General features: G+C 43.5%; 1 protein-coding gene and 1 non-coding gene across 5 annotated transcripts in view; both read left to right on the forward strand.

Annotated features, from left to right (window-relative positions):
• Positions 1-26,498, forward strand: part of GALNT7 (polypeptide N-acetylgalactosaminyltransferase 7) — a 140,958-nt gene that overhangs the window by 30,525 nt on the left and 83,935 nt on the right. The gene's annotated exons all lie outside the window — the stretch shown is intronic.
• TRNAH-GUG (transfer RNA histidin (anticodon GUG)) lies at positions 16,709-16,779 on the forward strand. The gene has a single exon. It is a non-coding gene; the product is annotated as a tRNA-His (tRNA).

Consider the following 26,498-nt stretch of genomic DNA (forward strand, 5'->3'; position numbering starts at 1 on the left):
ACAAGAATGCAATCTATTTTGAGCAAAGAGAACTGGGTTATATCCTATTTCTGTATTGAGCTGAACTGGCAAGTCATTTTCAGTCTATGGGATTAAGTTCAACACTGTGTTAAGTTAACGGAAATGCCCCTCCTATTCAGAGCAGACACCAACCATTGGTATCAATCAGAGAGGGCATTTTAGGAGGAGCATTGTTTTCTTGCTAACTGCGGGCAGCGTCCTGAAACCTTTCATGTTAATTGCCCTGCAGAGCCTGGGAATGCTCCAGCCAGTCCAGACCCCACAGACATCTCTTCATCCACTCCCGTTACAAGGCCATTTTGCTGCTTTACTTCATAGAAAGGCAGCGAACTGTCAGACCTGTCTCTTAGTGGTTTTTGAAGTTTTGAGAAAAGTGACAGTCTGCCTAAGTTTATACTTCTAAAGAGAGGAAGAGAGAAAAGAGTTTTTCTAAGAGAAAACTCAGCAGGTCCTATTTTTATGAATTGTGTTGTGTAGTCACTAAGTCATGTCTGACTCTTTATGACCCCATGGACTGTAGCCCACCAGGCTCCTCTGTCCAGGGGATTCTCCAGGCAAGAATACTGGATTGGGTTGCTGTTTACTTCTCCGAGGGGTCTTCCCGACCCAGGGATCAAAACTGAGTCTCCTGCATTAGCAGGCGGATTCTTTATCACTGAGCCACTAGGGAAGCCCTTATGAATTGTTAGAAAGTCTGATTTTCACGTTCATAATATGCATTGATTTTTTTCTTCTCTCTGATAATTATCCCTGTTTCATAGCAATCTTGATATTGTATGCCAGGTGTCTTTGTTTTGCCGAAGGGTGACAGCTATCCCACATTACTGAGAACTTGAGAAGCAAATGCACTTTCAGGCTGTTCCTGGTCAGTCGTCAGTGTGGGGTGAGGGGCTGGTGCTGAGGGTCGCCTCGCAGAAGTTCTTGAAGGAGAAACACAGATCGGCGGGTGCAGCCCTGCACTAGACAAGGCAGACCTGCCGCACCTGCTTCTTCCTGGGCTTGATGGGCTTTGGAGGGCGGGGAGCATAGGTATGTCCAGGGTGGCTCTGCGTGGGTAGAGCCGGGCGATCCCTTCCCGAGGGGCTGAGCCCACTGCGTACAGTGAGAATGGGACCTCCTTCCCCTTTTCTCCTGCCCTCTGCCCCCAGGACCTGCGTCTTCTCTGCGGTCTTCGTGGGCCGCGTCCATCTCCTCCCGGTCTGCAGCACTCTCGCATCTGCTCCTTGTTTTCAGGAAAATGATGCCTCTGCCTTTCTCTTTCCGGTCACAGGTTTCCTCTTTGGACCTTGTCTTTAGGGCTTCCCAGGTGATTCTGTGGTAAAGAATCCACTTGCTAATGCAGGAGACGCAGTTTTGATCCCTGGGGCCGGAAGATCCCCTGGAGGAGGAAATGGCAACCCACTTCTTGCCTGGAGACTGCCATGGACAGAGGAGCACAGAGTCAGACAGACTGAGTGACTGAATAACCACCGCCTTGTCTTTAGTTTCAGTGGGTTCTCGGAAGGAGGAAAGCCAAACCTTACTGTGGCTTTGGATGGATAGGATTTTAACATTTTTTCTGTGATCACACCCACAAATGGTTTTGTTGCTACCTCTGGTACCAAGTTTAGAAAGTTCTTCAGTTTAAGACCATGTTTTCTTTCAGTACTCCTGTGAACTCCTTCTTACATTTAAGTCTCAGTTATTAGAATTTCTAGAATGTGTTTTGGTGGGTGGAATAGTTTAGGGATCTAGTTTTTGTCCAGATGGTTTGCCAATTGCTCTATTAAACAAGCCAACATTTTGAAGTACCACATTTATTAAATACTAAATTCTTACGCACCTTTGAGTCTGTGTCTGCACTTCGTGTCGTTAGTCTGTCTTATCTCCAATGGTGCCCAGCCTTCCATTGTTGTCATTTCAGGGTTCACTTTAATATCTGCAGGGCATGTCTCTTCCCACCCCGTGCCGTTGCTCTTCTTCATGCTCCTCTGACCTGGTGTTGCTGGCGTTATATTTACTATTCCTTTCTGCAGGAGGAAAGGTTTTCGGCCTGGCCCCCTTTGAGGGGGACTGCCTGGGGCCAGCCCATCTCTTAGCTCCCTTTTCTTTTGGCTGCACTGAGGCACACATGATCTTCAGTCTTCTTTGAGGCATGTGGGGTCTTTTAGGTGCAGCATGCTAACTCTTGGTTGCGGGGTGTGGGGTCCCTAACCAGGGATCGAGCCCAGGCCCCCTGTGGTGGGAGCATAATGTCTTAGCTATTGGACCACCAGGGAAGTCCCACATCTGTTATCTCTTCTGGGTACCATCGCAGTGGCAGGAGAAGGAGGCAAACTTCTATGTCACATGCACCCCATCTACCGTCTCACTCTCTACCAGTTGAAAAACCCAAATCCTCCCTGATTCTGTGAATGTTTTTGTGTAGTGACTTGGAGCCAAAAGAAAAGGTCCCTCAGCCGGAATGGCCCTGCATCCATCCCTGCATCTCACCGCCCTCCCATCTCTGGCAGCCTTGCGTGCCTCGGCATTGTGCCCTCAGGAGGGCGCAGATGGCCTTAGGCTCCTTGAATTGAGTTCTTTTTCCACCCCACCTGTCAGCCCATCCCAGCAGCTCAGCACAGAGAGTTCCTGACTTCATGTGCCTCTCCACTCAGGCAGAGCCGGGAACCTGGCAGTTCCGGAAACTTTTAATAACAGGCAGATGGAAACACCCCAGCGTCAGTGTGGCTCATGCCAGCCTGGGAAGTGAGTGCTCACCTCCTGGCAGGAAGGATGCCAGGAAACCTCTGCTTTGAGTCTGTGTGGGCTTGGCACCTGCATTTGAGAAGCTAGAATTTCAATATCCAGAACTCACCTTCATTGATGATTTCGTAAACACACTGACAGCCAAGTGAGAAATAGTCAACCCTGCACACATCTCTATCAGAAGACAATGAAAGCAGAAAATTACTTTCTCTATTTCTTTTTCCTTCTATTTTTGCTATGTTGGTCCCATCCTTCTTTTTTATTCTTCAAAAAAATTAAAAACTGGGACTTCCCTGGTGGTCCAGTGGTTAAGAATCTGAGCTTCCAATGCAGGAGTCATGGATTAGATCCCTGGTGGGGGAAATAAAATCCCACATGCCTTGCAGCACAGTCAAAAAGTAAAAAAATAATAATAATTTATTTTCTGTGGAAGGTACTTGATTGAAACTTTTCTAGTGCTATCTATGAGAAAATTAAATGCAGGTCTCATATGTAATTTAAAATTTCTAGTAGCCCCAGTAAAAAGCTTTAACTCAGGTGAAATTAATTTTAACATAATTAACTCAGTGTAGCCAAGGTAAAGTATCAGCATGTAGTCAATACTGTAAAAAATAAGATACTTTTTAACATTCTCCTTTCCCTTTGACATTTGATGTGTACTTTACACTTAGAGCACATGTCAGTGTGGGCCAGTCACGTTTCAAACACTTCACAGCCACACATGGGACCATCTTCTAAATGTGGGATTGTCTGTCTTTGTTCCTGTACTGCAAATAACCGTTTCTAGGAGTTCTTAGGGCTTCCCTGGTGGCTCAGTGGCTAAGAGTCCACCTGCCGGTGCAGGAGACTTGAGTTCAATCCCTGAGAAGATGCCCTGGAGAAGGAAACAGCAACCCACTCCTGTATTCTTTGCTGGGAAATTCCAAGGACAGAGGAGCCTGGCGGGCTACAGTCCATAGGGTCGCAAAGAGTCAGACATGAGTGAGTGGCTAAACTACAACAAGGAGTTCTCTAGAACCACCGGGAAAATTTTTCAAAATGTGCATTCCTGTCTGGACCCTCCTTAGGATCTGTTATGGTAAAAATCTGTGTGTGAGCCTGGACATGTGTGTTTTGAAAAAGGTACATAGGTGATTCTGACAATTACCTTTTATTTTTTTTGACCTCTCTAACGTAGCATGCGTGATCCTAGTTCCCCAACTGGACCACCAGGAAAGTCCCCTGACAAGTCCCTTTAATTAAAAACCACTGAGCTCATCCGGTTTCTTCATTTTACCTATGACTAAACACATCCAGTGCGTCCAACTTTCCCAGGTAAGGGTACATTCACACCTGAGTCTTCCGATAACAAACTTGGCATCCTTCTTACTGTACCCTGCTTCTCACTATTCTTAACATATGTTTAAGGAAGCATACTAATATTGTACATAAAGCTGAAATAACAACAAGGGGATTGGCAGCAAAAATGAATTTCAAGTTACTCTTTTGATTACCAGGAAATTAAATGTACCATACCATACTGGTATCTGTTCCAGCGCACAGTCACATGCGCACGCAAACACACACACGCACGCACGCACACACACACACACACACAGAGTCTACATGCTCTTGTTAATGTGAGTTTCATTGTGATGGCCGTGACTAGGTCAGTTTTATATGAACTTCCATTCCCTTGATGTCTTTTAGACATTAGCATTAGTTTGCAGCATCATGAATTGCTCTTTTGAAACTGCTTTTTAAAAGCCTATATCAAAATTGCAGTCCATTGAAGTTATTTTAATGTATTTCTGGTCATCATGACCTAATATAAAACTTCGTCAGCCTCTCAGTTTTCAAAGAGTGAAAAACATATTCAGCTCAAGGTTTTCAGGTGAAATTTCCATATCCTGCAGCCAGCGACAGAATGGACCGTGATTTTACGCAATTCTCTGCCGGTGAGTCACATGGCTTTCTTCTCTTTCTCTCAGAGCTGACAAGAGCAGCCCATATCCTACACGGGGAGATAATAAACCTCAGGTCATCCAGAGGTAACGCCAGGATTGTTTTAGATGAGTCAAAAATACCAAGCAAACTATTTGCTAAAAAGCAAACTTAGTGTTAAAAAAAAAAACCAACACTAATTCAGTATGACATGATTAAACTTACTGGATTATCTGACAGTTTTATTTAAGGCAAGTGACTGTAATTATTAAATATTTTCCTAGTTCTTTAATTCACATCCTTATTAAAAATCAGTTTGTCCGGGCTCCTCTTGGTGGCCCATTGATTTAAGACTCTGAGCTCCCAATGCAGGGCCTGTGGGTTTGATCCCTGGTCAGGAAACTGTTAATCAAGATCCCATATGCCTTGTGGCAGGACCAAAAAAAATAAAAATAAAACTTTTTTTTAATTAAAAAAAAAGGCCCAGTGTACGTCCACCTACAGAAATTAAAAGTAATTAACAAGGCCTATGAAATAATATATTGGTATTCGTTGCACCCTACAAGTTCTGGACTGTTTAAACAGCCTTTTAACGGTAATCAGGCTTGTTTTATGGCTCCTAGTTGAAAGAGTCTTGAGTCTAGATTATCTTGACTGTCTTAAAAAAAAAGAGAACCTTTTTAAAGCAACACTTTTAGGTTCACAACAAAGTTGAGAGGAAAGTACAGATTTTTAGTATACCCCCTGCCCCTTCACACGCATAGTTGCCCCATTATCAACATCCCCCGCCAGATAGCACGCTATTTGTAAATGAGGAGCCTACCCCGCCACGTCGTCACCCACAAGTTCATAGTTCCCCTTAGGGCTCACTATTGGTGTGGTGCGTTTCGGGTTTGCACAAATGCAAGATGACATGTGTCCATCATTACAGTATCACGCGGCTCTCAAAGTCCTCTGCTCCACTTGTTCATCCCCTCGGCCCTTAGCAGCTGCCGATCGCTATACAGTCTCCATAGTTTTGCCTCTGTGTGTGTGTATATTAGTTACTCAGTCGTGTCCGACCCTTTGCGACCCTATGAACTATAGGTAGCCCGCCAGGCTCTTCTGTCCATGGAATTCTTCAGGCAGAAATACTGGAGTGAGTTGTCATTTCCTTCTCTGGGGATCTTCCCAACCCAGGGATCAAACCTGGTTCTCCTGCGTTGCAGGCCGATTCTTTTACAATCTGAGCCACCAGAGAAGCCCTAGTTTTGCCTCTAACTGCTTACAAGTGAAAAATTCCAACCGAGACATGAAGAGATCAAGGTCTCCAGGTTCCCCAGGGACTCCTCCTGGTCTGCCCCATCCTCTGACTTGCCTCACTTTTCCTTGGTGTGATGGCATTCTCTTGTTGGAATGCCCTGACCTATGAATATGTGCTGCTTTGCTGTGACAGAATGATTAAAAGCATTTTGAGGTCTGACTGCTGGACTCTGGACTCACATACACAATGGAATACAGGCAAGCAACACGGCTTCAGCATTTCTGAGTTCCGTCTGTCTGTCTGCAATTGGGCGTTAGAGAGCGATTATTTCTCCACAAGTAGATTTCTTAGGACTGACTACAATAGCCAGGTTTTTAAAATATCTTTTATGGACAATACTGAGACCTGGAACCACAGCCCTGTTTTCCCTTTTAATATACTTGATCACTTCAGGGAAAATTCCACTTTGTGAAAGTAGGTATAATAAATAACGCAGTGGGTTGTACATGAATAGAGTTTGTGTTGCTCTTAAAAGACTTTTACTATATTGAATATCTGAGAAAAATATATGTATTAGTTAATAAGTTTAAATTGACCAAATGATAAACAGAAGACTCCTTATTTGAAATGATCTGATGTATTTTCAGTATCCAAGATCCTTTTTTCTATTTCTCTATTTACGTTCTCTGCCTATCCGGTAGCATTTGTCTTTCTGTGCTGGAAAGTTTTATTGCACAGTTAAAATGATACCCCTGATGCTGAACTCTGTGTGTGTTCAGGTAGCCTCAATGAAGAGCTGCTCCCTGTGACCTGGGGGTTTGTTAACCAAGGCCATCTGCAAATGTTAGGGAGAAGTGGGCTGGGAGCCAATGAGAACAACAACAAAAAAACAGTGCGGGGGGCATGGTGATGTTTGCAAATCTGGTCAGGCAATCGCAGTAGTCTGATACAAATGAACTGTGATGGACAAATAGGAATGATCACCATTGTCTTAGAAGAGTCTCAGATTGATAATTTTTTTACATACTGTCAGGAAGATCCCCTGGAAGAGGAAATGGCAACCCACTACAGTATTCTTGCCTGGAGAAACCCGTGGACAGAGGATCCTGGAGGGCTGCAGTCCATGGGGTTGCAGAGTCAGACATGACTGAAGCAACTTAGCACGCACATACTTTGCAATCAGTAAAGGAGACTATTTGCACATATCCTGAAAACTATGATCTGATAACTATATGGCGGTTATTTCTTAGTAATTTTTGAAGGTCTTCCAAACCAAAAACCTTGTAATTAAATCCACTGTTATGAAATTAAAAATTAAGTTAAAAATACAACTGTTCCAATAAATATTAAAGCACTGACATGCAGCACATCAAATCTAGCTTTTTATCAACTTTAGTTTTAAAAAGTCTTCCATCTCCATAATGAATTATGTAACAGCCTTTCCTTTAATTACTAAGAACAATTCTTCATAATTCTTTGTAGAGATTTGATTTTAGAGTAAGGAATTTAGGTAAGCTTAAATGGATTCTTCCACTATGTGTTATTAAGATGTTGATTACTGCTCTTTGCTAATGTTTTCACTTTATAAAGTTAATGCAGGGGCTTCCCTATGCCTCCTGGCAAATTTGGTAAACCTCAAACAATCTCCTGTTCACAGAAAGATCAGGAGGCTTCTGGAACTAACACACAACCATGTAATCATTAGACTGTCTCCTCTAACCTGATGTTTTAAAAGAAGTTTGAGTGTTGTTCCTTTAAACAATAAAGTTCAATTCAAAATGCAGAAGTGCCAAGTGCCCGAAAAATTACAGAAGAGTCCATGTTGTGGCGAGTATGTCAGCCCTTGGATTTTGATCGCCTAAGAAGTTTTATCCTGAGAAGTCATCAGCATGTGTTTTGACCCAGATCACTGTGTTAGGCGGCAGTGCCTTCAGGCCTCTTATCGCTGAGCAGCCTCCCCCGGGACACAGAGTGTGTTCCAGGAGGGAGGGCAGGATGTCTGCAGGGGACAGAGAGCACTGAGGGAACACCAGAGTGTAAGACATCCTCGAAGGGAAAGAAGGGCAGACCTAGGCCAGCCTGAGGAAGAGGAGAACGCTGGTTCCTGGTGTGCGTTTCTGTCTGCTCTCAATAGAGGCCTTCAGCCAGGGATCCAGGTTCTCAGCCCGATGCAGTCGAGTTACCCTCCTGGGCGGCCGAGGGTTTGCAGCCACCTGCCTGGGTCAGGCCTCACCTGTTGCCTCTGGCTTCGGTCTCGCTCACAAACTCGCATCTCAGCGGATCGTTTTCATTCTCTTCCTTTAGCTCCAATTATTGCCCGACAGTTTTCAGAGCATTACTCCACAGCTCTCCGTATCAGCCGCGCCAGCCCGTCCTGGCCCCCAGCCTGCAGCTGAGCTTCAGGAACTCGCTCTGCTTGAGCTGTGGCCACGTGCCAGACCCGGGAGCCAAGTTGTGGTTTGGACGCTGCGCCCGCGCCCTCTGTAACCTGATCGTTACTGCCTGCAGCTCCCTTCTCTCCCTACCTGCCCCCAGAGCCTCCGCTCCTCGAAGGCAGGTCCTGGGACTCTTTGCCTGTTACTGGCTGGGAACACAGTGGGCAAACAAAGGAAGTTAGTTGAAGTTGCAAATCCAGCTGTTCAAGAGGTTCTGAGTTAGCCTCCTCACATTTTTATCTCTTTTTTTAAAGATTGCTTTTGGATGTAGACCATTTTTAAAGTCTTTATTGAATTTATTACAATATTGCATCTACTTTATGTTTTGGTTTTTTAACCATAGGGCATGTGGAGTCTAAGCTTCCCTACCAGGGACTGAACATGCACCCCCTGAAGTCCTAACCACTGGACCGCCAGGGAAGTACCCATTTCTCTCTTTTTAAATGCACTTGAGTCCTAGAGGGACTAGTTAAGTAAGGATCAGAGCTGCTAGCTGGGCAGCAGCCTACTGCTCATCCCAACATCTGAGATGATGTCCTGGATATGGGGAATCTTTTCAAGGAGCAATCTGATAGTCCCTGGGGCGCTTGGCACCTGGGCTCCTAAAGAAAGTTCTAGAGCTGACCCAAAGGCTGGGTCACAGTTCCAGCAGCAGTGACATTGCCGTTTTTCTCTAGCTGTAAAAACAGTAATTTTGTATTTAAAACAGCAAGCAAGACAAACAACCATAAATAAATAAAAGCCTGTACGTGAATCTCATGGGAAAAGACCCTGATGCTGGGAAAGATTGAAGGCAGGAGGAGAAGTGGGCATCAGAGTATGAGATGGCTGGATGGCATCGCCAACTCAATGGATATGAGTTTGAGCAAGCTCCGGGAGATAGTGAAGGACAGGGAAGGGGTCGCAAAGAGTCAGACACAAAACTTAACAACTGAACAATACCAACAACAATGTGAATCTGTTTCTCTAAACAGTCATACAAAGGCAAAAAATTAAAACATGCCAAAGTCTTTGTTTTATGAGAAGAAGTAAGATTACATGAAAATGAAGTTGATATGAAAACTGCAGTAATTAAGTTATGCAGATGACACTACCCCTATGGCAGAAAGTGAAGAGGAACTAAAAAGTCTCTTGATGAAAGTGAAAGAGGAGAGTGAAAAGGTTGGCTTGAAGCTCAACATTCAGAAAATAAAGCATGGCATCTGGTCCCATCACTTCATGGGAAATAGATGGAAAAACAGTGGAAACAGTGTCAGACTTTATATTTTGGGCTCCAAAATCACTGCAGATGCTGACTGCAGCCAGGAAATTAAAAGACGCTTACTCCTTGGAAAGAAAGTTATGACCAACCTTGATAGTATATTATAAAGCAGAGACATTACTTTGCCAACCAAGATCCGTCTAGTCAAGGCTATGGTTTTTCCCGTGGTCATGTATGGATGTGAGAGTTAGACTGTGAAGAAAGCTGATCACCAAAGAATCGATGCTTTTGAACTGTGGTGTTGGAGAAGACTCTTGAGAGTCCCTTATACTGCAAGGAGATCCAACCAGTTGATTCTGAAGGAGATCATTCCTGGGTGTTCATTGGAAGGACTGATGCTAAAGCTGAAACTCCAATACTTTGGCCACCTCATGCGACGAGTTGACTCACCGGAAAAGACTCTGATGCTAGGAAAGGTTGGGGGCGGTAGGAGAAGGGGACGACAGAGAATGAGATGGCTGTGGACATGAGTTTGAGTGAACTCTGGGAGTTGGTGATGGACAAGGAGGCCTGGCGTGCTGTGATTCATGGGGTCGCGGAGAGTCAGACACGACTGAGCGACTGAACTGAACTGATCTGAACTAAAGTATCACATAGTGCTTTAGGTTTAGTTGTCATTGAGAGGATGGCAACCTGGAGACTTCTTCAGGCAGGTACCTATTTGAATTAACCAGGAAGCTCATTTCTCTAGTTAATGAAATGTTAGAATTGTAGCATCCCATAAGAACTACAGCTCTCTTTGTCAGTTATTTTGAAACTGTTGTTTCGACTACATTTTCCCAAATGTTCTGTCTTAGTGGTTACTGAGAGGAAAGGCCACATGCTGTTTCCATGTCAGCTGGTTCTGAGTGTTCACTCTCCCCTCCATTAGTGTTTTTCCAAGCACTGATTTACTCTTGCAGACACTTGCCTCATAAAAAGTGCCAGGGTAGACGTAAACCTTGTAACCAGTCAACAGTTCCAAATCTCGACCAGTGAGATGTTTCACAGATCGTTGACTGTGTGTGCTCAGTCTTTCCAACTTTTTGTGACCCCATGGACTGTAGCCCGCCAGGCTACTCTGTCCAGGGGGATTCCCCAGGCAAGAACACTGAAGTGGGTTGCCCTGCCCTCCTCCAGGGGATCTTCGAAACCCAGGGATCGAACCCATATCTCCTCCATCTCCTTCTTTGCAGCAGGATTCTTTATTACTAAGCCACTGGAGAAGCCCTCATACATCCTTCTTTAGTCAAAAGATACCATTTTTATTTCATGTGGCATCAGTCCATTAATTTGCCCTACTTATAATTAGTGACTGTCGTGGAGAAGGAAATGTCAACCCACTCCAGTGTTCTTGCCTGGAGAATCCCAGGGACGGGGGAGCCTGATGGGCTTCTGTCTATGGGGTCACACAAAGTCAGACACGACTGAAGTGACTTAGCAGCAGCAGAAGCAACACCTTTAAGAATGTAATGTTGAAGTGAAAAGCATGTTTTACTTTGTGCATTGAAAAAAATTTTAATATATTTTTAATTAGTTTATGTTTTATTTTTTAAAATTACAATTTTATTTGTGTGTGTGTGTGTGTGTGTGTGTGTGTTTGGCCATGCCAGACCACATGGGAGATCTTAGTTGCCTGACCAAGGGAGCCCCCTGCAGTGGGAGCACAGAGTCTCAGCCACTAGACCACAGGGAAGTCCATATTTTGGGCATTTAAAAATAGTTTTCTAGTAAACAAACTCAAAATTCCCTTGCACAGCCTTCTTATTTGAGGTGGATTTAATATGTACATTGGCCAAAGACTCAGGTGTCAGAGTCATTTACATTTCTTCACTTTAAGTGCTCTGAGGGGGTGGTTTTGCTGTTATATTTTTCCTTAAACCTTCGTGCCCATATTTATCCATAGGTACTTAATGATATACAGTGAGAATGGAACTTAATACCCATCATAAATTAGATTTGCAGATTTGGGGAGACACAGATATTCTTCAGCCTGACTTCACTCTGACAGTCTTCAGGGATCAAGCTGATCAGTTTGCCACCTTGCTTATGGAAGATTGTCCCCACTGACAGAGGCTCCATCTTAAGGGAAAAAAATGCTAACAGTGCTGACAGTTGTTTATAAAATACCATCATAAAGCCATCAGGCTCCACAGAGTTCTCTGATTAAATTTCATAATAACCTTAATTTATCTGACTGAATCACTTCATTAAATTTTCTCCTGGCTTCTCAAGACAGGGTAGGAAAACAGATTAAACTCCGATACTTTATGCTATTCACTGGGCCTGGTGAAATCTCTTAAGAAGTTTAAATGATAATGAAGACAGATAGTTTACCCTCAAATCTTCACAGAAATGTTTTCTGTAGATTAGAAGTCATTTCATTTGTGAATGAAAAATGGCTTCTGATATATATATATATACACATTAGAGGAAAAAGAAACTTATTCAACTGCTCCAGGCCTAGAAGAGGTTGTTGGCATTTGGGATTAGGTGAGAAGTTCCATTCCAAGTACTTTCTAATTGAATAAATGTGAGAAGTTTTTCTGAAAGCTAAAAAACTTTATCTTAAAGTAAATGTGAGAGGATTCTTTTAATTATGGAGAACAAGATCGTATCACATTTACCTAAAATTCTCTATGAATATTTTGTTTCCTTTGCTATAGAAACAACTCCCAACTGTGGCTGTTGTGAAGTGTGTCTGTGTGTGTGTGTTGTGTATTGTGCGTGCCTATTTTTTAATGGAGGGCTGTTTGAAGGAAATTCTGTACATATACTCTAAAAGAGAGCAAGTCGGACAAGTTTCTCAACCACTTAGATTTCCTGTTTACATTTATTTTGAGCATAACTGTTCACATTATGTGGGTTGTAGGATTGATAATATGCCATGTAAATAATAATAGTGAAATAAAAATGTATCAGTTCAGTTCAGTCGCTCAGTTATGTCCAACTCTTTGTGACCCCATGAACTGCAGCACCCCGGGCCTCCCTGTCTATCACCAACTCACAGAGTTCACTCAAACTCATGTGCATCGAGTCAGTGATGCCATCCAGCCATCTCATTCTCTGTCGTCCCCTTCTCCTCCTGCCCCAAATCCCTCCCAGCATCAGAGTCTTTTCCAGTGAGTCAATTCTTCGCATGAGGTGGCCAAAGTATTGGAGCTTCAGCTTCAGCATCAGTCCTTCCAATGAACACCCAGGATGGATCTCCTTTAGGATGGACTGGTTGGATCTCCTTGCAGTCCAAGGGACTCTCAACAGTCTTCTCCAGCACCACAGTTCAAAAGCATCAATTCTTCGCTGCTCAGCTTTCTTCACAGTCCAACTCTATGCTAAGAGTTCATTGTAATCTTTTAATAGTTTTAGTTGAGAGTGAAAAGCGTGTCTTACTTTTGGAAATTGCTCAGTGCTCTCATCCCTCCATCCGTCCGTCCACCCATGCATTCATTCGCTCCTTTTATTCTGTCAGCACTCACTGACCCTGCTCTTTCCGTCCGTCCGTCCACCCCCGCGTTCATTCACTCGTTTTATTCTGTCAGCACTCACTGACCCTGCTCTTTCCGTCCGTCCATCCACCCACACGTTCACTTGTTCCTTTTATTCTCTCAGCACTCACTGACCCTGCTCTTTCCAGCCCTTTATCAGGGGCTCAGTATGCAAATGTGAATGAGCCATGGGCCCCACTCTTCAGTAGCCAGAAGCTTGCAGATGCTTGGTCATTTCGGTGATTCTCTTTCTTTTCATCAACATTTGTCTTCTTGGAGATCTACTAGGTACTAGGGATACAGCAGTGAAAAGACAGGAGTAATCTCTTCCTTTATGAAGTTAATCTCCAGTCCAGTAATAAAAGTCAACACGAATAAAACAGAAGCAACAAATATGGAGCTGAACTTTCAAACTGAGTAGATCTATCAGTCATTTAGTACACAGACCTGATCCTTTCTTTGGTGAGAAGCTAATTAATAAATGAGATACTGCTGCTGCTGCTGCTGCTAAGTCACTTCAGTCGTGTCCAACTCTGTGTGACCCCCTAGACGGAAGCCCACCAGGCTCCCCTGTCCCTGGGATTCTCCAGGCAAGAACACTGAAGTGGGTTGCCATTTCCTTCTCCGATGTGTGAAAGTGAAAAGCGAAAGTGAAGTTGCTCAGTCGTGTCCGACCCCTAGTGACCCACCAGGCTCCTCCATCCATGGGATTTTCCAGGGAAGAGTACTGGAGTGGCTTGCCATTGCCTTCTCCGAATAAATGAGATGAAAGGTTTAAAAAAAAAAAAGACAATTTTTTAGAGCAGTTGTAGGTTCATAGCAAAGTTGAGGGAATGATACAGAGATTTCTCATGTATCCCTTGACCCCCTACACACACACAGTCTCTCCCATTATCAGCATCTCTCAGCAGACTGGTACACCTGTTATAACTGATGAATCTATAGGGACATATACCAGTCACTGGAAATCCACAGTTTATATTCGGGTTCCCTCTTGGCATTGTACATCCCGTGAGTTTGGACAAATGTATGACTACCATTATAGTCATGTACAGAGTTTCACTCTGCTAAGAATCCTTTGTGTCCCACTTTCTCACCCCTTCATTCCCTTTAGCTCCTGTAAACCACTGATATTTTCAGGGTCTTCATAGTTTCATGTTTTCCAGAATGTTGCATAGTTGGACTTATACCCTTTTCAGAGTAGTTTCTTTCACTGAAGAAGTGACTGACTTCTTTGCAACCCCATGGACTGTAGTCCACTAGGCTCCTCTGTCTGTGAAATTCTCCAGGCAAGAATACTAGAGTGGGTTGCCATTCCCTTCTCCAGGAAATCTTCCTGACCCATGGATTGATCACAGGGCTTCTGCATTGCACGCGGAATCTTTACTGTCTCAGCTGCCAGGGAAGCCCTTCTTTCACTTGTGTGTGTGTGTATGTTAGTCACTCAGTCGTGTCCGATGCCTTGCGATCCCATGTACTACATGTTTAATGTCAAGAAATGGCTTGACAGCTCATTTCCTTTAGCCCTGCATGAGAGTCCATTGTTTAGTTGTATCACAATATAGTCATCCATTCATCTACTGAAGGACATCTTGGTTTCTTTCAAATTTTTGGCGGTTGTGAATAAAACTGCTGTAATTATCCATGTGCAGGTTTTTGTGTGAACATAACTTCTCAGCTCCTGGGTAACTGCCAAGGAGTGTGGTTGCTGGATTGTATGGTAAGAGTATGTGTAGGTTGCTAAGAAGATGCCAGACTCTCTTCCAGATGCTATAGCATTCTGCATTCCCAGCAGCAGAGAACGAGCATTCCCGTGGCTCCACCTCCTCTCCAGTATTTGGTGTTGTCAGCGTGCTGGACTCTGGTCATTCTCATAGCCTTATCGTGGTGTCTCTCTCACTGTTTAAATTGGTGTTTCCCCGACGACACCCTCTTTGGTGAGATTCCTGTTAAGCTCTTTGGCCCACTTTTGTAAATTAGAGGAGCATCACCTCATGCGACGAGTTGACTCACTGGAAAAGACTCTGATGCTAGGAAGGATTGGGGGCAGGAGGAGAAGGGGACGACAGAGAATGAGATGGCTGGATGGCATCACCAACTTGATGGACATGAGTTTGAGTGAACTCTGGGAGTTGGTGATAGACAGGGAGGCCTGGCGTGCTGTGATTCATGGGGTCGCAAAGAGTCGGACACGACTGAGTGACTGAACTGAACTTCCCAGGTGGCACTAGTGGTAAAAAATCTGCCTGCCAACGCAGAAGGCACAGGAGACTCGGGTTTTTTGATCCCTAGCTTGGGAAGATCCCCTGGAGGAGGGCTTCGCAACCCACTCCAGTATACTTGCCTGGAGAATCCCATGGACAGAGGAGCCTAGAGGGCTATGGTCTGTAGGCTTGGAAAGGGTCAAACACAACTGAGTGACTTGATGTACAAACACACATTTTTTAAAGAAACTAATGGAGTTGTGGAATCACCCATAAAGATAACAAAACCAGATTCTAAAAGAGCGATTTCTAGACTCAGTCTTGGGAGATTCTTAACATTTAACTTATTGAGAACTTTACTATATCAGTAGATTAACTGTTAAATGGTTGTTCAGTTAACTATTGTAACTTCATCTGGAAAGGGTAAAAGTCATATCAGTTTTAAAATCCAGATCTGACTCAGACGTTGGCAAGTGTGGTTGTCATTGGCAAGTGTGGCTGTCGCACCAGACTTTCTTGTATGGTCAAGGACAGTAACTAACTGGACTTACCTCAGTGTCGTACCATTCAGGCTTATTCGACTGCAACCATCTTCCACTCCCGCTGTTCAGAGAGGTGGATCCAGGGAGAGATAACACCTGAACTGCAGCAGGAGTCTACAAGAGGCAGACTCGTTGCTTTCCTCAGGCCATGCTCTGTAAAGGGAACACAGTTTTGTTGTTGTTGTTTATTTCTATCTAGTCACAGACCAGTATTTCTATGCCATACAATGAAAGTGAATTAACAGAAAAATGGACATTTATAAAAACGTATTAAAAAAAGTACACAGGGACACCCCTGGCGGTCAAGTGGTTGAGACTCTGCCTTCCAATGCAGGGGGTGTGGGTTCCATCCCTGGTCAGGGAGCTGAGATCCCACATGCCTCCTGGTCAGAAAACCAGAACATAAAACAGAAACAATATTGTAACAAATTTAAAAAAAAATCTTAAAATAAAAAACATACAACAGTTCAAACCTGTATCAGATTTGGAAGACATATGATTAAGCTATCATATTACTTTAAAGTTTCTAAATACTGCCTCTTAATCTTCTGTACTCCCCTCCTATGGGTCTCGATGGAGTCCTGCCCACCAGCACAGGCTCAGCAGTCACATAAACGTCCCGTGTGTTTCACAGAGAACTCAACATCAGCTATGTCCACTTGGTACTGATTTGTTTTAAAATCACTTAATTTTCAAAGTTGTGCATATGAAGCAGTGAAAACTCACATTCGAAACACCTCTTTAGAAACTGTGAACCTCCCCTCCCCCTCCTGACCTGTCACATCTGCTTTTCTATTTGATGCTCTTGACAGCTCTGTGAAGTCAGACGCTTTCTACTGTCCCTGTTTACCAGTGAGCTAACTCAATTTACCTGAGACTATTTGAACTTCCCAGGTGGCTCAGTGGTAAAGAATCTGCCTGTGATGCAGGAGACCCGGGTTCAATTCCTGGGCTAGGAAGATCCCCTGGAGAAGGAAGTGGCAACCCATTCCAGTATTCTTGCCTGGAGAATTCCATGGACAGAGGAGCCTGGTGGATTATAGTCTGTGGAGTCCCAGAGAGTCAGACATGACTTGGCAACTAAGCAACAGCATATAGGTAGTTAGGGGAAGATGTGGACTGGAAACTCAAATTCCTGTCTCCTGTTTTAGAGCTGAGACTGTCCCCCTTCTATCACTAAGCTCCAATGTTTTACATAAAATCACTACTAAGGTCAAAGCAGCAGACTGCATTTCTGACTCTGGATCTTTTGGGGGCAATAATAGTATAATTTTCTTCACAGTGAGATTCTTCCTTTAAAAAAAAAAGAACCCCATTCTAGTTAGTGTCGGCACTTCTCTAAATCAGTTCCAGGAACCACTTGTACTGTGATGGAGCTTCATAAGGATAAGCAGTCCTCTCATTTTAACAAGATGAGCCCTTTGAAAGGTGCCTAATGAGTGAGTTTCAGAATTTTGAACTTGATACTGACTCTAATCATCAAAAAGTCATGCAGTAGCCCTTCCCACCTCTTTTAATACCGTATCCTGCCTTGTTCTAACCACTGTCAAGTGTTCAATAAATTTGGTGAATAAATAATAGTAGTTTTTTAAGTTAGTATAGTAAGATTTCTAAGCTTGAATTACATGAGTAGTTAAACTTTGATCTAAGAGAAGCAGATGATACCAATTCTTACATAAAACAACTCTGTGACCAAGAGTAAGGTATTCAACAATAAAAACATTAAATTAAAAAATTGCACAGTGCATTCTGTGGGATATGCTTTCTCTGGCAATTCCTTTACTTTCCTCTTGCAGTAAAACTAACTCCCGTAAATGAAGTCCCTAGTCCAAAATTTGTCAAACCTCAGAATCATTTTAAAACTTAAAAAAATTTTTTTTTCTCTTAAATTTTTTATAATGAAAATTGTCTTCAAATACACAAGAAGTTAGGAGCTTCCCTGGCTGGAATCAAGATTGCCGGGAGACATATCAATAACCTCAGATATGCAGATGACACCACCCTTATGGCAGAAAGTGAAGAAGAACTAAAAAGCCTCTTGATGAAAGTGAAAGAGGAGAGTGGAAAAAGTTGGCTTAAAGCTCAACATTCAGAAAACTAAGATTATGGCATCCAGTCCCATCACTTCATGGCAAATGGATGGGGAAACAGTGGAAACAGTAGCTATTTTTTTGGGCTCCAAAATCACTGCAGATGGTGACTGCAGCCATGAAATTAAAAGAGGTTAGTCCTTGGAAGGAAAGTTATGACCAACCTAGACAGTATATTAAAAAGCATATAAAAGGTCCGTCTAGTCAAGGCTATGGTTTTTCCAGTAGTCATGTACGGATGTGAGAGTTGGACTATAAAGAACTGAACTAAACTGAACTGATAGCTCAGCTGGTAAAGAATCTGCCTGCAACGCAGGAGACACATGAGACGTAGGACATGGGTTCGATCCCTAGGTCTGGAAGATCCTCTGGAGTAGGGCATGGCAACCCACTCCAGTATAGATGTACAGAGGAGCCTGGCAGGCTACAGTCCAAGGGGTTGCAAAGTGTCGGACGTGACTGAGCGACTAAGGACGCATGCGTACGAGAAGCTGAAATAGTCCAGTGAACATCCATCCCTATGAGCACCTCTTAGGCCACCAGTTAATAGTACTGACAGACTCACTTTCTCCCCCACCTGCTCCTCCACTTCCCTCTAGGCATAGACCTCCTCTCTCTGCGTGTCTCAGCTTGATTTAATTTAGGTAAAGCCTCGTTGGTAAAATTGTCACGTGTGCTTCAGATTACGGCACATCAGGAGGCGGACGAAGCCAGATCGTCCCGATATTAGCGGGGTTGTGCGATCTCTTGTTCGTGGAGCTGCCAGTTAGATGCAGGAGTGATGTTGGGTACCATGTGCATGTCCCCCAGCAGCTGGTCCTCATCTGAAGGCTTCAGCATCCTTCAACCCCTGCCAAGATCCGGTGTTTCCTCCTCAGACCCAGCTGGCGTTCTTCTGTGAAGCAGACTATTCCCTATCCTCTGAGGCTTGTCTACAGCTCCTTCTGAAAAGCCAGCGTAAATGCTTAATGCTTTCTCTTAATTACCATGTCTGGAATAGCTCTCACTAAATCAGACTTTCCCACCATTTTTTGCCTTCCACTCTCCTCTCTGACACAACCCAGTTGATTCACCTTATAATTTCCTGCCTCAGACCTAGAATCAGCCATTTATCTAATGGGACCTGGTTCCTTTTCTTGAAAGATAATATTTATTTATTTATTATTATTATTATTTTGGCCATGCTGCACAGCAGAAGGAATCCTAGTTCCCCGACCAATGAATCCTAGTTCCCTGACCTAGTTCCCTGTATTGGAAGCTCAGAGTCCTAACCACTGTACTGCCAGGGAAGGTATGGTATGTCAGTAAAGAGCTGACATTAGACACACTAATTCTACTTTTATGTCATTGCTTCTAGGTCCTTTCAGTATTAAGAACAAAGCAATATGTGGACTTCTTTTAATCATGTGTTGATACTGGTACTCCTATTTAAATTTAACTAACTTTCTAAACACTTTTATATCTCTTATTTTGAAAGTCTTGGTTCTTATTAATATATTTGCTTACCTCTTACATATATACATATGTTTGAAATTACACCATCAGTGTTACTATTAGAATGAAACCCTGAAGAGGTTGAAATTTTCATTGCAGTTCTTTTTGTGCCTGGGGAGTTTTTAATAGTACAAATTTCTGTACTCCCTAGATTTATTAAGTTTGAGTCTTAGGAGTTATTAGTGTCAGCTTGTAGGTTTGTGTTTTACAAATAAATTCATGCTGTCTCACCCTGATCAGTCTCAGGATTTCTGGAAGGTGGGAGATCTGTTTGCTTTGGGTAATAAACCTTCCCCCCAACACACACACACCTGTTCTTGCATTTCTTTTTCTTGGAGATGGTCTTGGTCCCTGTCTCCTGTACAGTGTCACAAACCTCTGTCCATAATTCATCAGGCACTCTGTCTATCAGATCTAGTTCCTTAAATCTATTTCTCACTTCCACTGTATAATCATAAGGGATTTGATTTAGGTCATATCTGAATGGTCTAGTGGTTTTCCCTACTTTCTTCAATTTCAGTCTGAATTTGGCAATAAGGAGTTCATGATCTGAGCCACAGTCAGCTCCTGGTCTTGTTTTTGCTAACTGTATAGAGCTTCTCCATCTTTGACTGCAAAGAATATAATCAATCTGAATTCAGTGTTGACCACCTGGTGATGCCTATGTGTAGAGTCTTCTCTTGTGTTGTTGGAAGAAGGTGTTTGCTATGACCAGTGCTTTCTCTTGGCAAAACTCTATTAGCCTTTGCCCTGCTTCATTTCATACTCCAAGGCCAAATTTACCTGTTACTTCAGGTGTTTCTTGACTTCCTACTTTTGCATTCCAGTCCCCTATAATGAAAAGGACATCTTTTTTGGGTGTTAGTTCTGAAAGGTCATGTAGGTCTTCATAGAACCATTCAGCTTCAGCGTTACTGGTTGGGGCATAGGTTTGGATTACCGTGATATTGAATGGTTTGCCTTGGAAACCAACAGAGATCACTCTGTTGTTTTTTAGATTGCATCCAAGTACTGGATTTTGGACTCTTTTGTTGACCATGATAGTTACTCCATTTCTTCTAAGGGATTCCTGCCCTTAACAAAAATGGCTGTCTGAGGAGGCCTTACAAATAGCTGTGAAAAGAAGAGAAGCGGAAAGCAAAGGAGAAAAGGAAAGATATAAGCATCTGAATGCAGAGTTCCAAAGAATAGCAAGGAGAGATAAGAAAGCTTTCCTCAGTGATCAATGCAAAGAAATAGAGGGAAACAACAGAATGGGAAAGACTAGAGATCTCTTCAAGAAAATAAGAGATACCAAGGGAATATTTCATGCAAAGATTGGCTCAATAAAGGACAGAAATGGTACGGACATATCAGAAGCAGAAGATATTAAGAAGAGGTGGCAAGAATACACAGAAGAACTGTACAAAAAAGATCTTCACGACCCAGATAATCATGATGGTGGGATCACTCACCTAGAGCCAGACATTCTGGAATGTGAAGTCAAGTGGGCCTTAGAAAGCATCACTATGAACAAAGCTAGTGGAGATGATGGAATTCCAGTTGAGCTCTTTCAAATCCTGAAAGATGATGCCGTGAAAGTGCTGCACTCAGTATGCCAGCAAATTTGGAAAACTCAGCTGTGGCCACAGGACTGGAAAAGGTCAGTTTTCATTCCAATCCCAAAGAAAGGCAATGCCAAAGAATGCTCAAACTGCTGCACAGTTGCACTCATCTCACACACTAGTAAAGTAATGCTCAAAATTCTCCAAGCCAGGCTTCAGCAATACGTGAACCATGAACTTCCAGATGTTCAAGCTGGTTTTAGAAAAGGCAGAGGAACCAGAGATCAAATTGCCAACATCCGCTGGATCACTGAAAAAGCAAGAGAGTTCCAGAAAAACATCTATTTCTGCTTCATTGACTATGCCAAAGCCTTTGACGGTGTGGATCAGCATAAACTGTGGAAAATTCTGAAAGAGATGGGAATACCAGACCACCTGACCTGCCTCTTGAGAAACCTGTATGCAGGTCAGGAAGCAATAGTTAGAAGTGGACTTGGAACAACAGACTGGTTCCAAATAGGTAAAGGAGTACGTCAAGGCTGTATATTGTCACCCTGCTTATTTAACATATGCAGAGTACATCATGAGGAACGCTGGGCTGGAAGAGGCACAAGCTGGAATCAAGATTGCCGGGAGAAATATCAATAACTTCAGATATGCAGCGGAGAAAGCAATGGCAAGCCACTCCAGTACTCTTGCCTAGAAAATCCCATGGATGGAGGAGCCTGGTAGGCTGCAGTCCATGGGGTCGCTACGAGTCTGACATGACAGCGACTTCACTCTCTCTTTTCACTTTCACACATTGGAGAAGGAAATGGCAACCCACTCCAGTGTTCTTGCTTGGAGAATCCCAGGTATGGGGGAGCCTGGTGGGCTGCCGTCTATGGCGTCACACAGAGTCGGACATGACTGAAGTGACTTAGCAGCAGCAGCAGCAGATATGCAGATGACACCACCCTTATGGCAGAAAGTGAAGAGGAACTAAAAAGCCTCTTGATGAAAGTGAAACAGGAGAGTGAAAAAGTTGGCTTAAAGCTCAACATTCAGAAAACTAAGATCATGGCATCTGGTCCCATCACTTCATGGGAAATAGACGGGGAAATAGTGGAAACTGGCTGACTTTATTTTTTTGGGCTCCAAAATCACTGCAGATGGTGACTGCAGCCATGAAATTAAAAGACGCTTCTCCTTGGAAGGAAATTTATGACCAACTTAGATAGCATATTAAAAGGCAGAGACATTATTTTGCCGACAAAGGTCCGTCTAGTCAAGGCTATGGTTTTTCCAGTGGTCATGTATGGATGTGAGAGTTGGACTGTGAAGAAAGCTGATCGCCGAAGAATTGATGCCTTTGAACTGTGGTGCTGGAGAAGACTCTTGCGAGTCCCTTGGACTGCAAGGAGATTCAACCAGTCCATCCTAAAGGATATCTGTCCTGGGTGTTCGTTGGAAGGACTGATGGTAAAGCTGAAACTGCAATACTTTGGCCACCTCCTGCGAAGAGTTGACTCACTGGAAAAGACTCTGATGCTGGGAAGGATTGGGGGCAGGAGGAGAAGGGGACAACAGAGGATGAGATGGCTGGATGGCATCACCGACTCGATGGACACGAGTTTGAGTGAACTCCAGGAGTTGGTGACGGACAGGGAGGCCTGGTGTGCTGTGATTCATGGGGTCGCGGAGAGTCGGACAAGACTGAGTGACTGAACTGAACTGAACTGAACACCTGTTCTTCGTCCTCTTGAGACATTTTTCTAATTTGATTGTAATGTCATTGCTAAATAAGTGGCACAGGGAGAAAGGGATTGACCGTGAAACAGAAGAAAGATCAAGAATTTGGTGGGGGCGGGGGAGATGGGGAAGGTAGGGAGCTTAAGAGCAACTGCCATGAAGTAACTTCATGTTTTCAGAGTCTGTTCTCTCCGGCATCTTGCCTACAGTTCTTCAGAGGGCTTTATGCAGTAAGCGGTCTTGAAAGACATTTTAATGTCTCTGTAATAATGGCCTGCCAGTTATCACGCATGCGGTGTTGCCAGGCACTCGGTGTTTCTATGTATCACCTCACGTCATCCGTGCAGTGACCCTATGCTTGCCTCATATTGTTCCAACTTTAGAGGGGAGGAAACTGATGTACATTCTGCGGTCTCTGCTTATCTAACGGGTTTCTCGGGAAAACACCACGCTTATCTTCGCGGGAGCTGGGTTCTCTAGGAAGTGCCCCTGAGCTGGGCTGGGTGTGGGGCTCTGTGACCGGGACTCTGAGGGCAGTGGCTTTGGGAGTGAGGGGCTGGCCCCAAGACTGAGCTGTGACGGGGGCTGTAGAAGTCCCAGGCCCACCCCAGAAAGCGCAGATCGCAGGTGTTCCACTGGGGAGAGGGAGGCTGAATCTGGGACCTCCGCCTGGACAGTCACTCTGGGCCGCCCCATCTCACAAGGGACCTTGGCCTTGGGGGAGGCAGCCTCGTAGCCCCTGCAGCAGAGGTCCTAGGAAGGTCTGGCTGCCAGGACTGTCCTGAGCCTGGCCCCTGCAGCTGGGGTCAGAGGTCCTGGGGGTTCTCACAGCGCCCACCATATCACCAAGTAAACTTGGTATAGTTTCTCCAAGACAAACTGTCCTTGACAAAGACTTTTTAAAAAAAATTTTCTGTTGACTATCCTATTCCTGTTTTTCCTATTGAAGATGTATGTTCAAAGAAGTAAAGAAAAAAATTTGCTCATGTCCCTCATTGTAAATATAAAGGCTTTCTTTGTAACTCACTTATGTCAGCCTTTAACCCTCATGTGATAGGATAGTGGCCAGGCCAAATGTTTACTGTCAGATTACCTATTACCAGACCTTCCCTGGTGGTTCACTGGTAAAGAATCCACCCGCCAGTGCAGGATCCCTGGTTTGGGAAGATTCCCTGGAGAAGGAAATGGCAACCCACTCCAGTATTCGTGCCTGGAGAATCCCATGGACAGAGGAGCCTGATGGGCTACAGTCCATGGGGTTGCAAAGAATCAAACTTGAGTTAGCTGGCTAAGCAACAACAAACCTTTTACTGTTGTTTGTAAACATCAGATGTTTAGAATCTCTAATCCAGTCCTCGGAATTTTACTCCCTTTTTAACCACACGTGAGAGTTTCCCAAAGAAGTCAGTGCAGGAAACAGCCTTTATGCTGCCTTAGGGGACCCCGGAGTTCCAGACCTTTCTCGCAGCTCTGTCTTTCATCCTGCGTCTCCTGAAGAAGGAAGTGACTCTCTCTGATCATGCCTGTCTGTCCCAGCAGTCCATCCTCTGCGTGAAGCTGGAGCAGAGGGCTGCGTGCTCCTTACCTGGTTCAGAGACTTTCTGCCAGCAGTTTGTTTGGACCTGGAGGTGCAGGGCTGAAGTAGGGTATCCCTGACCCCCTGGCCTTCCTCTCCCTTGTGTGGGGGAGTCAGTGCTGTCAGCAGCAGACAGTCCTGATGGTTTCCTCTGAATTAGTCCAGGCTGTAGCTTGAAAGTGTACTATCCGTTACCTTCTTGCTTTTGGGGCTATATCTATCTTCATTTCTGTTGGAGGATCTTGAGATGCATACATGCATACAGTATCATTTCTTGATACAAAGGAACTTACTTACAAAACAGAAAGGGACTCAGATTTAGAGAATGACCTTATGGTTGCCTGTACACACTGCTACATTTAAAATGGATCACCACCAAGGACCTCCTGCAGAGCACAGGGAACTCTGCTCATTGCTGTGTGGCAGCCTGGATGGGAGGGGAGTTTGGGGGAGAATGGGTATGTGTCTATGTGTGACTGAGTCCCTTTGCTGTTCACCTGAAACTGTCACCACGTTGTTAATTGGCTATACCTCAATACAAGATTTAAAAGTTAAAAAAGAAAAAATCATTTCTCAGTACTCCAAATTTTGACACCCACCAACATAATTTGTTTACTTTTTCATATTCTCTAAACTAGAAATGAAATGTCTTAAAATTATGTGTATGCAGACTGCAGTCCATGGGGTCGCTAAGAGTCGGACACGACTGAGCGACTTCACTTTCACTTTTCACTTTCATGCATTGGAGAAGGCAGTGGCAACCCACTCCAGTGTTCTTGCCTGGAGAATCCCAGGAACAGGGGAGCCTGGTGGGCTGCCGTCTATGGGGTCACACAGAGTCGGACACGACTGAAGCGACTTAGCAGCAGCAGCATATACTTTAATGTATGGTTAAAAGACAATATAATAAAAAACGACATCAAAATTAATGGTAAAATCCATTTTATCATTAATCACCTTTAATTTCTTGTGTCTAATTTACTGTGTGTGTCTACGGCTTTGGAGAGAAAACAAGATAAAGACTTTTAACTTCTTTAATTTTTAAAATTTATATCTTTAACTCCCTTTAAAGAAGTATCTTAGAATGATGGAATAGGGGAGATCAGTAGAGAACAGGGTGAAGTAAAGTACTTATTTGTTCTTTTTTAAAGAGAAACAGCTTCACATTAAGTGCTATGCAGTGTGCGATGTGGCCCGTTACCTCATGACTGTCTTATTCTAGAAGATATAATTCTCATGACATCCTTTGCTTTTAAGTGATAGATGATGGAGTGATTAATAATAGAATTCGCATTCTGGCTTTTGTGCTTGTTTTAAGAATTTGCTGAAGCTGGGTTTTGTTTTTGTGTTAATGCTACCTAAAGTTTGGTTGTGTCTGCGAATGAAGAATGTTCCTAGCTGTGTCCTGTGTATGAACCTCTGGTTATGCACACTATTTCTCTGAGTCTCCTCTAAGCTGTGCTTGTTGGGTATTCTCTGTCTGTTTTATTCCTAAATCACGTACAGCAACCTCTTTGGCTATCAACAAACTTTATAGCTTACTGTGATGTTCAGGCTCCTTATCCAAAAGAAAAAATCTCAAGTTATTATATGAACTGTTTTCTAGTGAGTAAGTTTTATTAATAAATAATTATTAAAACAAGTTTAAAAGGAAGCTGAACAATTCCTAAAAACTTTATACAAACGTATGTTCAATATAGAAACCAAGGAAAACCAGGACATAAGGAAAATATCATCTACAATCTCACCAAAGAGACAAATTCTACTTATAACTTTCCTTCTAGTCATTTCTGTGTTTTTCTTTTCGTATTTGAGATCATATGGAGCAAGCAGTATGCATAATTAATGTATGTCTCCTACTTTTAAAACACTAACGTTATATCATAAGGATATTCTGCAAGAATTGTTTTTCTTTAATAGTTTCATGGTTAAGTATTATTCAGTTGCATAAGAGCAGCATAATTTTCTTGACTAGTCTTCATTATGGACGTTCTGTTTGTTTCTAGTATGGTATATGTTGCATTGAACCTTCATGCATAATATCTTCCTTCCCTGTGATTAGGATTATCCCCCTTGAATGCATTCCTACTTCTGAAATTTTGTATTCAGAAGGAAGGTTATTAAGGATGTTGGTACATACAGGTTAGATGGTTCTACAAAGAACTCTATTAAGTTACACTGTTTGTACTCCCCTCCCCATGAAGAGGGTGTGAAATCTTTGTGACCCTAAAAATGTTAGGAAC

The sequence above is a fragment of the Moschus berezovskii genome, chromosome 7 (genome assembly GCF_049115385.1).
Source record: "Moschus berezovskii isolate FMDL1 chromosome 7, NW_MosBer_1.0, whole genome shotgun sequence".
In the NCBI taxonomy this organism is placed as follows: Eukaryota; Metazoa; Chordata; class Mammalia; order Artiodactyla; family Moschidae; genus Moschus; species Moschus berezovskii.